General features: G+C 51.6%; 1 protein-coding gene across 1 annotated transcript in view; it reads left to right on the top strand.

The window, feature by feature from the left end:
- CBL (Cbl proto-oncogene) overlaps window positions 1-13,819 on the top strand; it is a 364,906-nt gene that overhangs the window by 149,362 nt on the left and 201,725 nt on the right. The gene's annotated exons all lie outside the window — the stretch shown is intronic.

The following is a 13,819-nucleotide window of genomic DNA, read 5'->3' as shown; positions in this document are numbered from 1 at the left end:
TACTGTTTTTAGGTCTCGCCTGAGCCAATGCGCTTGCGCATTGCTCCGGCGAGATTATAGTAAGCGGAAAAGAAAATTCTACCAAAACGGCTGCGGATCGCGTACAGTTCATGTGATCTATTCGTGTGCACACCATAGTCAGCCACATATCACACCACCATTTGTCTGTGCCTCGGCATCAGACTTCAAAGGCTGCTGCCCCCCGCATGCACATCGCGCACCACCATTTGTCTGTGCCTCGGTATCAGACTTCAAAGGAAGCCGCTCCCCCGCCCATCAGACTTCAAAGCAATGCGCTCCCGAACTTGCTGGCCTCGCTCTCGTGAGCCTTTATTTACTTGTTTTCATGGTCTGTTTTTCATCCAGCTCTCTCTCTCCTTACCTCTGTTTCTTCCCCTCTCTCTCGCTTTCAGCCTTGTTCAACCTTGTTGTTTCATATTGTTTGCCCTTGCTCTTCTCTTCCATACAGGCTCACTTCTGTTGCTCGCTGCTTTTGCTCCTATGAATTTTGGCCTATCTCCAACCTCCTCCCTCCCTGATCTTGGATCTCGGCCCCCTCCTCCTCTTTCCTCTCTCCCTCGCCTCACCCGTGATTACTGTTCCTGTCTCCTATTCATTCATCTTCCTCATCCAATTTACCACCCTCTCTTCATCTCGCAGACATACTTCCATTCTTGGCTAAGAAAATCATTGCAGTATTGATCTGTGCCTACTCGTTTCTCTTAATAACACATCCCATGCTTTGTTATATACATAACAAGGGTTTTGTTTACAGGTCTATTAAGAGGATACATCACTCGGGGACACCACCACATCACTCGGGGACACCACCACATCACTCGGGGACACCACCACATCACTCGGTGACACCACCACATCACTCGGTGACACCACCACATCACTCGGGGACACCACCACATCACTCGGGGACACCACCACATCACTCGGGGACACCACCACATCACTCGGGGACACCACCACATCACTCGGTGACACCACCACATCACTCGGTGACACCACCACATCACTCGGTGACACCACCACATCACTCGGGGGACACCACCACATCCCTCGGGGGACACCACCACATCCCTCGGGGGACACCACCACATCCCTCGGGGGACACCACCACATCCCTCGGGGGACACCACCACATCCCTCGGGGGACACCACCACATCCCTCGGGGGACACCACCACATCCCTTGGGGGACACCACCACATCCCTTGGGGGACACCACCACATCCCTTGGGGGACACCACCACATCCCTTGGGGGACACCACCACATCCCTTGGGGGACACCACCACATCCCTCGGGGGACACCCATCACATCCCTCGGGGGACACCCATCACATCCCTCGGGGGACACCCATCACATCCCTCGGGGGACACCCATCACATCCCTCGGGGACACCTCCACATCCCTCGGGGACACCACCACATCACTCAGCCCAACCACATCATCACCACAACAGCAATGTCCTTGCTTGCTCCCAACAAGCATTGCCATAGCCAATAGGACTCTCATTAGGATAGTGTAAGCTATTGGCTTTGTGAATAACAATGCTATTAATTTAGATATTTTCAAAGCCAACACATATTTAAAAAAAAAAAAATTACAATACCTATAGCTCACACTTTCCTAATGCAAGACCTATTGCATTGCAAATGCTTGTTATGCCAGGTTGGCCATGGATGCATTTCTTTGCAAGCTGCTACTATCCGGAACTGTGTGCAGAATGTCACTGTTGGTCCGTACATACCAAGGACATTAGCAGCTTTGCACACAAACTTAGAGATGCTTCATCCTCTGTGCAACCATGTCCTGCAGTAATTGAAACTTCATAAGAACTCAAGCAAGTGTTTTGGACTGGAGTGCTTCATACTCAGTCTTTCTGTACGATGGCAATGAACCACAACAATCTATCTTGAGCCTGCTATTCAATTTTATTTTTATTTTGAGAGCCTCATAGTTGTTTCAGAGCACTATCTGGTTGTTTTAAGGAGGGACGCATTGGGTCCTGTGATCATTCATGGAGTTGCTGGTTTTACATAGCATTATGGGACTGGGTGTTGCGCATGTAAGCCCCACTGTGTCATGCCCACCAACTTATTTTAATGACAGATGAAGAGGGAGAGAATTCCTGATCGAGATTCCTCCCTCAGAACTGCTGGTATTTTACAATGTTCTTGACTCATCGGAATTGCTTGCGTTGGTGGTAATATTAGAAACAACAGAATGATGACCACTGCTTTACTTGATAGTTGATGGTGGGTGTTCTTTAGAATGGCACATAGCTTGACCTGGTGGTCTGGTTATCAAGCAGTGATGTAAACAGTCCAAAGCTCTCTCATCCTGTCCTGGCAAAATAATTCTGATATCTGCCAAATAGATGAGTCACCTAAGATAACAGATTTTTTGTTTTTTTTCACAGTTTTATATAGTGCAAACTTGACCCGAATCGGGTATCAGAGCACTTTACATAGAACTAGTTGCATTACATGAGAATTAGCAGGAGAACATGAGGTGCTTCCATTCATGCCATGTCTTCTGTTCTTTTGCATTTTCTGCATAGGCCTCCCAATTTCCTACTTTGATCTAGCCTGCAGACCACACCGGATTAGTGCTGGAAGAAACAGTGAAGCAAAAGGTTTCTTGCCGCTCCCCAGACTTATTGACTATTTCTCTATTATGTAGCCAAGTCTCCTTTTCAGGTTATTGGTGTGCTCCTTTTTAGGGTGCAATCTAGTAATATTTGTTTTAATGATTGAGCATAGCACGTGCTTTTTTATCTCTTGTATGGGTCTTGGCTCTGCCTTTTTCTTGGCAGTTTTACTTCCTCCTCCACTTGAAAGGTGTATGCCTTTTGCCTTTTTTTGCATAATTCCTTCTGAAACAGAGAACTACTCTGTCAAGCTAGCAGAATACTTTTTAGATTGGGTTCAAGGGATAAAGACTTTAATAGATACCATCCATGTAGTTGCTGCTGCATCCCATCAGCGATTGTCTGAGGAGTGAAATAAGCACCTTACAGAAATCATGTGATTGAGATGATACTGATGCACCATGTGCTATGCCAGATCTCCCATGTGCATTTCACTCCACAGGGAAGAAGTTATCTTTAAGATAGCTTGTAATCTAACACCTCCGCTACACCAGAGCAACCAAGATAAAATGCTCATTCTAAAACCACAGCGTTGCTGCCTAATTTAAAGCATGCCAACGCCAAAGACCATGTGCTACACAGATGGTAGTAGTACAAGTAAGGTTTGGTCTGAGTTTGAAAAGTAGCAAATAATTCAAAGTAAGCACACAATCACCATTAACTTTAAAAATGGGTCGGAATAATGGAACAACTTATTCATTTCATACATTTTGGCATTTTAATCATGCAAGGTCAGAGTGCGATCCAATTGCAGCCAAAGTTAAGTAAACAGATTGTATTGTATACATGTAATTGTAATATCATTACATTCGGTATTCGAAAACGGTGCTCTCAGAAAGATAGCTTGTAATCTAACACCTCCGCTACACCAGAGCAACCAAGATAAAATGCTCATTCTAAAACCACAGCGTTGCTGCCTAATTTAAAGCATGCCAACGCCAAAGACCATGTGCTACACAGATGGTAGATACAAGACTGACGCAACAATAATGTGCCTTCATAGTGAGACAGAATGGGACTGCGTGCTGGTTTCTCCCTCCATTTAAGCACTGATTTTTTTAACTGCATCATAGGATCTTCATTGATGGTCATAAACCTAGACCAATTTTGTGTTGCCTGCGTGGAGTAAAGAACACCTTCAGTATATTTTCAGACTCCATGAAAGATCTGTATGTTCGAGGCATGTTGGATGCTGAATTCATATCTGTGCATAGATCGCCGCCTAGTGTTGGGTCCGGATGATTGCACATTGTTGTCCTGGAAGAGTCTTCTAAGTATCACGAGATAGGTGGCTCCTCCTCTGGACTACAGTGCGCATGGGCATCCTCTCCATCCTCAGATAGTTTTTTTCCGCCATTGGGTTCGGATGTACTTTCGTTACTCGGAGTTCGGAAATATATTTCTAACTTTCTAAAGGCCAAAAGGCCTTAGGGGCGTCGGTATTGTATCTTCGGTCAATACCTACAACTTATTCCAATTCTTTCTACTCAGGACGTCTAATCGGGCCGCGTGGCCTTCTCGACACCAGGGCCAATCGTCGATGGAACGAAGTCCTTTCAATCGATGCCCCAACTGTAACTCTAAATACCCACACATTGATAAACACCCAGTCTGTAATAAGTGTTTATCTCCTGAACACAACGAAGCCGACTGCTTAGCTTGTGCTCAATTTAGGTCAAAAAAGACTCTTCGGGTTCGACGTGCGGCGCGACAGACGATGCAGAGGTCAGCGCCCGAGCCTGAGAACATCTTTGAAGACGACGAAGAGGTCGTCGACCCTGAGGACTCGGTTCAGCAGTCGGGGCAGGGGTCTGAACACTACTCCAACTACTGCGTTGATGACGAGGAAGACATCATCGAGGTAGGGGACGACGAACCAGGCGAGGACACTGTGCCGACCGTGAGTACGGAGCCCAATGTATTCTCAGGTTCAGATCCAGAGGCTCAGGTCGAGGCATCGCCGGAAGGCCTTAGCCAAGATTAGAACGACGATTCGATAGCCCCGCAGTTAAGCCCGGCTACGAATATATTACAAGAGCAATCGGTATGACATTTCCAAAATCTGGAGAAATCGAAACCGAAAGTGATGGCTACCAAACAGAAACCAAAACTGATCGACATCCCATTCTTCGGACCGACAATGGCGGATCCGTCGAAGCCGACCAAGCAAAAACAGGTCGTCGACCCATCGAGGTCGCTTGCAAAGGTTGTCTAGGCCAGAGCTGCTACTCCCACGTCCGCGATTAAGCGGAAGGCAGTCGACCCGACGACATCGACGCCTGACAACACTAACAAGCATTTACAATGCAATGGTTTCGCCTTTGGAAAAGTTAGAGCTATTGGCATTGTAAATGACAAAATTTGTATTTATGTATTGGTTTTAAAAACAGATAAATAAATGGCATTGTCATTTACATTGCCATTAGCTTAATCTCTCGCAAATGTGAGACCTATTGTACCCTACGGACGAGCTCAGCAGACAGCAATTACTACCACACACACACACAAACACACACACCCAGAGCCACACAGACACACACACCCAGAGCCACACACACCCCCCCAGAGCCACACACACCCCCCCAGAGCCACACACACCCCCCCAGAGCCACACACACCCCCCCAGAGCCACACACACACACCCACCCAGAGCCACACACACACACACACCCAGAGCCACAGCCACACACACACACACATACCCAGAGCCACAGCCACACACACACATACCCAGAGCCACAGCCACACACACATACCCAGAGCCACAGCCACACACACACATACCCAGAGCCACACACACACATACCCAGAGCCACACACACATACCCAGAGCCACACACACATACCCAGAGCCACACACACATACCCAGAGCCACACACACATACCCAGAGCCACACACACATACCCAGAGCCACACACACATACCCAGAGCCACACACACACACACCCACCCAGAGCTACACACACACACCCACCCAGAGCCACACACACACCCACCCAGAGCCACACACACACCCACCCAGAGCCACACACACACCCACCCAGAGCCACACACACACCCAACCAGAGCCACACACACACCCACCCAGAGCCACACACACACCCACCCAGAGCCACACACACACCCACCCAGAGCCACACACACACCCACCCAGAGCCACACACACACCCACCCAGAGCCACAAACACACACACAGAGCCACACACACACACACCCAGAGCCACACACACACACCCAGAGCCACACACACCCACCCAGAGCCACACACACCCACCCAGACCACACACACCCACCCAGAGCCACACACACACACCCACCCAGAGCCACACACACACACACACACCCACCCAGAGCCACACACACACCCACCCAGAGCCACACACACCCACCCAGAGCCACACACACACCCACCCAGAGCCACACACACACCCACCCAGAGCCACACACCCACCCAGAGCCACACACACACACACACACACACCCAGAGCCACACACACACACCCACCCAGAGCCACACACCCACCCAGAGCCACACACACACACACACACACACACCCAGAGCCACACACACACCCACCCAGAGCCACACACACACACCCACCCAGAGCCACACACACCCACCCAGAGCCACACACACCCACCCAGAGCCACACACACACACCCACCCAGAGCCACACACACACCCACCCAGAGCCACACACACACACACCCACCCAGAGCCACATACACACACACCCACCCAGAGCCACACACACCCACCCACAGCCACACACACACCCACCCAGAGCCACACACACACACACACACCCACCCACAGCCACACACACACACACACACCCACCCAGAGCCACACACCCACCCACCCAGAGCCACACACACCCACCCACCCAGAGCCACACACACCCACCCACCCACCCAGAGCCACACACACCCACCCACCCAGAGCCACACACACACCCACCCAGAGCCACACACACACCCACCCACCCAGAGCCACACACACACCCACCCAGAGCCACACACCCACCCACCCAGAGCCACACACCCACCCACAGCCACACACCCACCCACAGCCACACACACCCACCCACCCAGAGCCACACACCCACCCACACCCACCCAGAGCCACACACACACACACCCACCCAGAGCCACACACACACACCCACCCACAGCCACACACACCCACCCACCCACCCAGAGCCACACACACCCACCCACCCACCCAGAGCCAAACACACCCACCCACCCACCCAGAGCCACACACACCCACACCCACCCAGAGCCACCCACACCCACCCAGAGCCACACACACACACCCACCCAGAGCCACACACACCCACCCAGAGCCACACACACACCCACCCAGAGCCACACACACACACACCCACCCAGAGCCACACACACACACACCCACCCACAGCCACACACACCCACCCACCCACCCAGAGCCACACACACCCACCCACCCACCCAGAGCCACACACACCCACACCCACCCAGAGCCACCCACACCCACCCAGAGCCACCCACACCCACCCAGAGCCACACACACACACCCACCCAGAGCCACACACACACACCCACCCAGAGCCACACACACACCCACCCAGAGCCACACACACACCCACCCAGAGCCACACACACACCCACCCAGAGCCACACACACACACCCACCCAGAGCCACACACACACACCCAGAGCCACACACACACAGGAGAGCAAGCACAGCGAGGGGGCAGGGAAGCAAGCACAGCGAGGGGGCAGGGAACTAAAAGTAAAATACTAAAAATAAAATATTCCATGTCGCAATTAAAGTTACCATCACCCAGTCACTGGTTAATGACTGTAAAAACATCATCATCATCATCACCTATGTACCGAAGGGAGGAGTAAAGAACCTCAGGATGCCCTTCAGTGTAAAAGTCTTCATTGGCTTAGGGTGCAGGTGGTCTTATTTGTGTTTGAGCCAGCAGGCTCTAAAGCAACTATGCCCAGATGTGTGAGTCCCTCCTCAGGGGACTCGGTACCAACCATGCCCAGGTGGAGCCCTTGTGGGCTTTAAATCAGAAATGCCCCTGGGAGCCTCTCAGGCTCTCGCTCAATTATGCCCCTTGAGCCTCTCCTTGCTCCGGTCCCACTCCGATAAGGTCACTCTGCTGCCGGCATGCGGGACTCTCTGGCTGCTGGTCTGCTTCCTTCGCCCTCCTCTCGCTGGGGGAGCCTCGGGGAGAGACGCTGGCTACAATCCGGTGGTGGAGGAGCATGGGGTAGGCTCCCGTGGACTTCCTGCCTTTCTCTTGGCCAATAGCTTCCTCCCAGCCGGGAGAAGTGGAAATGGAGCCTGCGAGGCTCTTCTCTATGTCCCGGCCGGCCTCGCCCACCGTCAGGCGCGACACCGGCTTCAGCTCTTTTCCTCGTCCTTCGTGGCAAGACGGGCAATCACAGCACACATTTTTGCATTTACCTAATGACAAAAGATCAGCGAAAAGGCATCGGACTGGGAGGGGGTGGAATGAACGGGGAGAAATGCCACGGCTGCGAGATCAGAGAGAAGGCATCGGACTGGGAGGGGGGTGGAAAGAACGGGGAGAAATGCCACGGCTGTGTCTCCTCGGCTCTGGCAGGGCATGGAGAGGCTGCAGGAGGTTCCTGACGAGAAAGGAGCATTACGTGAACCCACCCGCTCGCCCTAGCTCCTAGAAAAAAATGCCGGCCGCAAACATCCTGGGGAAAAAAAAATAAGACAACACCCACCGCCGCAATGAAGGCAACAAAGGGGCGGAGAGGGAAAAAGTCACTGGAACGCCCACGAATCGCCTCGGACAATGACGGACAGATCTCTCTTCCAATGGCTAGCCTCCATTTATGGAGCTAGTCAATGGAAGAGAGAGGCGGGACAAAGCCACATACTGCTTCTCAAAAGATTTCGCCTGACCAGAAAGGAGAAGCACAGTGATGTAAATCTGGAATTAATAATAATCTTATTTGGTGAGGGCTACAGGAAATGTGGAACAAACAATAGAAATAAGAAAAAAAAATGTGCCATAGCTTACCAAAGCAAAAGAAGAAAAAAAACCTAGATAGTCGTTTAAGAAATGCGATAACGCCAGGACACGTGGCTCAGTGATTAAGTTAGATGTAAAAATATATACACAAATTCGTTGCTGACACTAAAACCAAGATTCAGAAGTTTTAGAGCTGGCTTTCCCACTTGTGATCCTGGACAAATCTGTTACCTCCCTGCCACACGCTCCTCATCTAAAAGACACACCGACTGTTTACTCAGACTAGCTGCCACAAAAAATAACCACAAAACAAGAGATTTGCATAGATCTAACAGCTAAAAAAAAATTCAATAATTATGAACAAATATGTAGGAGAAAAACCTTGAAGTTTCTGGCTTTAAAGAGAACGTTTCCCCAGGACCACAAATACACCGCACACCCCCTTCCCTACTTCTAACAGGAGCATTCACCCCAGAATCAAAGCACTGGCAGGGACCCACTGCAGCTGCCAAGCAGCATTTACAAGATCATCAGAGGTGTCTGCCGAGCTGCCAATCACATACATCTGATAGTGCAGTCCTCAATCACACTTCAGCTCTTCTCCTCACTTATACTCACTCATGTGTGGAGACAGAAGGGGCCACTAGAGAGTCACTGGCACTGGGAGACAGACAGCAGAGGGCGAAGGCATGGACACGAGGAACACACACTGGGAGACAGAAGGGAGTCACAGATGTAGGGGAAATGGAAACGCAGGAAGAGGCAAACACAGGCAGTTACAGACAATGGGAGACACAGACACTAAGACACACAGACCGAGGCGGACCACAGAACCTGCTGACACTGGGAGAGAAAGACCATGGGAGATGTGGACACATGGGAGGTAGACACAAGAAATCACAGACACTGGGAGACACAGACACTAAGAGACACAGATACAGATGTGGACCACAGAGCCTGCAGACTCTGGGAGAGGCAGACCATGGAAGATGCGAACACATGGGAGATGCACATGGGAGAAACAAGCCCATGGGAGAGACAAGCACATGGAGACACAGAGGTGGGCCACAGAACCCGTAGACACTGGGAGAGACAGACTTTGGGTGATGCAGGCACATAGGAGATGTACACTGGAGACCAGACACATAGGAATCATAACGCAGAGACACAGAATATGGGAGACACATACACTAAGAGCGACACAGATGGACCACAGAACCTGCAAACACTGGGAGAGACAATCCGTGGGAGATGCATATGGGATATGACGGCACGTGGGAGAGAAAGACACATGGGTATCACAGACACTGGGAGACACAGACACTAAGACAGAGACACAGTGATGGACCACAGAACCCGCAGATACTGGGAGAGAGAGTCATATGGGAGAGGCAGATACATGGGTATCACAGACACCGGGAGACACAGAGACTAAGACAGAGAGACACATTGATGGGCCACAGATCGCGCAGACACTGGAAGAGCCAGACATTGGGAGATGCAAATGGTAGATACCAGGACATGGCAGAGAGAGATACATGGAAGAGAGAGACACATGGGAGAGGCAGATACATGGGTATCACAGACACCGGGAGATACAGACACTGTGTTACAGAGAAACATTGATGGATCATCGAACTCGCAGACAGTGGGCGATACAGACCTTGGCAGATGCAACACGGAGTATCAGACACATGGGAGAGGCAGACAGAGTGACTCACAGACACTGGGAGACACAAACACCAATAGACAGATGGACGACAGAGCCTGCAGACACCAGAAGAGACAGACTTTGCGAAATGCAACAAGCAATACAGGGAGACTCACACTATGGAAGAGGCAGACAGAGTGACTCAGACACCGAGAGAAAGACACTAAGAAACAGAGAAAAAGAGATGGGCCACAGACACTTGGTGATACAGACTTTGAGATGCAACAAAGGGAGAATCAAACAAATGGGAGACGCAGACGACTCAGACACTGGGAGACACAGACACTAAGAGACAAACGGACAACAGAGCCTGCAGACACTAGAAGAGACACACCTTGGGAGATGGCAACACAGGTAGAAACAGAGGACACAGTCACACAGACAAGAGCTGCACACACAGAGAGACTAAGACACAGAAAGCAGACAAATATATGGACCAGAAAAGCCAGACACTGGGAGAGAGACAGAGAAACACCAGCAGCCGTGAACACCGAGACACACGCTGCTGTGCACTTTTTTTTTTTTTTTTTTTTTTTAGAGTCTTATATAGCACAAACTTGACCCGCATTGGGTATTAGAGTGCTTTACATAGCACCAGTTCAATTACTTGAAGACACATTCATTTTTGATAGGCAAGGGATATTAAGTGATTTGCCCAGAATCAGAGGATGTTCAGCGTCTGCCGAGACTCGAACCCAGTTCCCCAGATTCAAGGTCGACTACCCTAGCCGTTAGGCCAACTCCTCTCTCCCCTAACACCTTGAGCAACGGGTGCTGAGAGACTGAACCATGGACACTAAGACAATGGGGTTCAGAGACATTTGGGCGACGCAAACAATGGAAGACACAGGGAGAGGAATGGACCCCGCGAGATGCAGATAGGATGACAATAGATCGTTACGGACATCGGCGAGATGTGCACACTGAGGGAGGGGGGTAGGGCGAGCTTAATGGAGGAGCAAACATATGGGATGACACCGAAAGATAATGGGGTGTTTGGGATACTGGAAGACAGAACCGGACACAAGGGCGTCTGTGACACTGGGAGACAGAGGCAGGCACTGGGGAGTCTGGGACACTGGGACAGAGAGCGGGCAGAAGGGAGTCTCAGACACTGGGAAAGGATGAGTCGTCACAGAAAATTACACCCGGGAGTCCTGGTCTCTGGGTGACTCTGGGAAGACACTGACATGAACCCAGAGGCACAGTACCATAAGAAGACGCGCGAAGCCGAGGGCACAGTGTCTAAGCTGAGCGCACACTGCTAACAAACAATCCCCTCATGTAGCAGGGTCTGTTTTGCACACATATAAAAGAAGAGACACAAATGAATGGCAAAAACGGTTGCTGACCTATCTATCACCAGTTCCTGACCTGTGACCAAGGTTGTGACAGTGAACGAATAAACGAGCACAGCTGCTAACTCCACCTGCTTCTAACAGCTGTACTTAGGTCCGTGAGCGAAAGGGCCAGAACAAAGCCCAAAGTCGCACAGTGTGTCAGTGATGAAGCTGCTAACAACTGAAATGCAGGGGGAAGTTTTGAGAAACCTATAGGCAATTTGATTTTGAGCTCCCGCAACGTTAAAATCAAAACTACAAATCCCATAATGCATGTTGTTGGCCGAAAAGCCCGACATGGAACCTCACGTGCTTTGAAGTGAGACACATCCACACACCAACACTCAAGGGGGTGAAGACTGCAGCCAAACACAGATCACACCAGGGGCAGGAAGTTAAAAAAAAAAGTTTCAAAAGTGGCAGCTGGTAATCTCTCCCTGCGTCCTATCTGTCCGCACTGCTCTCGCCCCCTGCGAGGGGGGCCCAGCACCCCCTGGCCCCTCTTCACTGTGACCGGAAGTGGCCCCCGTAGCCCCGCGCCCCTCAGCACTGCACCGCTGCCTGGAGTCTACCGATAAAGGCTCGGAAGCCGCGGCCCAGCTTTCATACCTTGGCCGTCCCCCGCACCCCTCTTCAAACAAGCAACTCTCAGGTCGGAGATCACACAGTGTGACGGTCACAACAGAGACAGCCAGAGGACTCAGTCGACGGCGGCAAGCAGGCGGCCACGCATGTTAACGGGCACCACGTGTGCTCTCTTTAAAGTTTGTAGGGGGAGAGGTGCTGTCCGCACACTGGAACCAGCAGGGAGAGTTCGAGCACTGGAAGAATGGCTCCCTGATCGAAAGAGTGCGGGAACAAAAACAAATGCATCAGAGGATGCAGTTTAAGTGGACGGGCACAGGACAGGGGCGAGCACAGGGAGGGAGGGTGGCGGGAACGGGCACAGGACAGGGGGGGGGGGCGGGAAGCGGGAGGGGGGCGGGAATGGACCCGAGCCGAGCTCCAGAAACAAATCCCTTTCACATGGGGAGAGGGGCGGAACGGACACACGGGGAGGGGGCGGAAAGGCAAGATGAGCAACTGCACACGCACTTCCGAGCGGGAGGGGGGGGCGGGAAGCGGGCGGGAATGGACCCGAGCCGAGCTCCAGAAACAAATCCCTTTCACACGAGGAGGGGGCGGAACGGACACACGGGGAGGGGGAGGAGGGGGCGGGAAGGCAAGATTTAACATGCACTCACCAGGGCTTCCTCCGGCGGCCGTGGTCGAAAAACGGGAAACGTGCACAGGACAGCGAGGAGGGGGGAGGAGGGACACAGAGTAAGGCAGGACAGCAGCAAGCACGGCCCGGCCGGACCAGATTCGGGGGCGTTCCCGGCTTTTGGCTGACGTATCATGACGTAGCCAAAAGCCAAAGATTCTCGGGAATGCCCCCGAATCTGGTCCAGCCATGACGGACGCCTCTCTGTTCCAATGGCTAGCCTCCATTTATGGAGCTAGCCAATGGGACAGGGGGGCGTATTCCAGAGTCACTACTGTAATCAAGAGATTTCTCTGGAGGCGGAGCTTACAGCTCCGTCCCCCAGCGAAACCTAAAAAGGGACTTGAACGGACAACGGTTGTCGATCTGAAGTTACGCTTCGAACAACCGAAGCAAGTGCACACAAAGACACTTATACCAAAATCGAGACTCGAGCCGAAGAGCTCCGTCGATCCGAGGGACAAAAGCATCGCTCCAAAGCAACATCCTCCAAAGTCTACACCGGGCCATAGAATGGTTATCGAACAACCAAAAACAGTCTTATCGAAAACCACGGCTCCAAAAAAGATCATACAGGCGACTAAAACGGTCCAACAACCTCTCGGACCCATAAAATTCAGACTTCCTCCGCATGTCAAGCAAAGGGTGGTCGAAAAAGATAGCGGATTCGAACCGACCCAGCCAAAAAGGCCGAGAATGGGGGAAAAAGCTACAGTAGCAGAGGAACAGGATCCCTCAGCTGAAGAACAGTCTAAACTGTATGTGGACCCTAACTCTGGGATGGGTTACCCTGGGAGGGTTACCCTGTTAAAGAGGAAAATCAGGCC

The sequence above is a fragment of the Lissotriton vulgaris genome, chromosome 2_1, assembly GCF_964263255.1.
Source record: "Lissotriton vulgaris chromosome 2_1, aLisVul1.2, whole genome shotgun sequence".
In the NCBI taxonomy this organism is placed as follows: domain Eukaryota; kingdom Metazoa; phylum Chordata; class Amphibia; order Caudata; family Salamandridae; genus Lissotriton; species Lissotriton vulgaris.
Note: the sequence above shows the minus strand (reverse complement) of the source record. Positions and strands in the feature narration are given on the sequence as shown.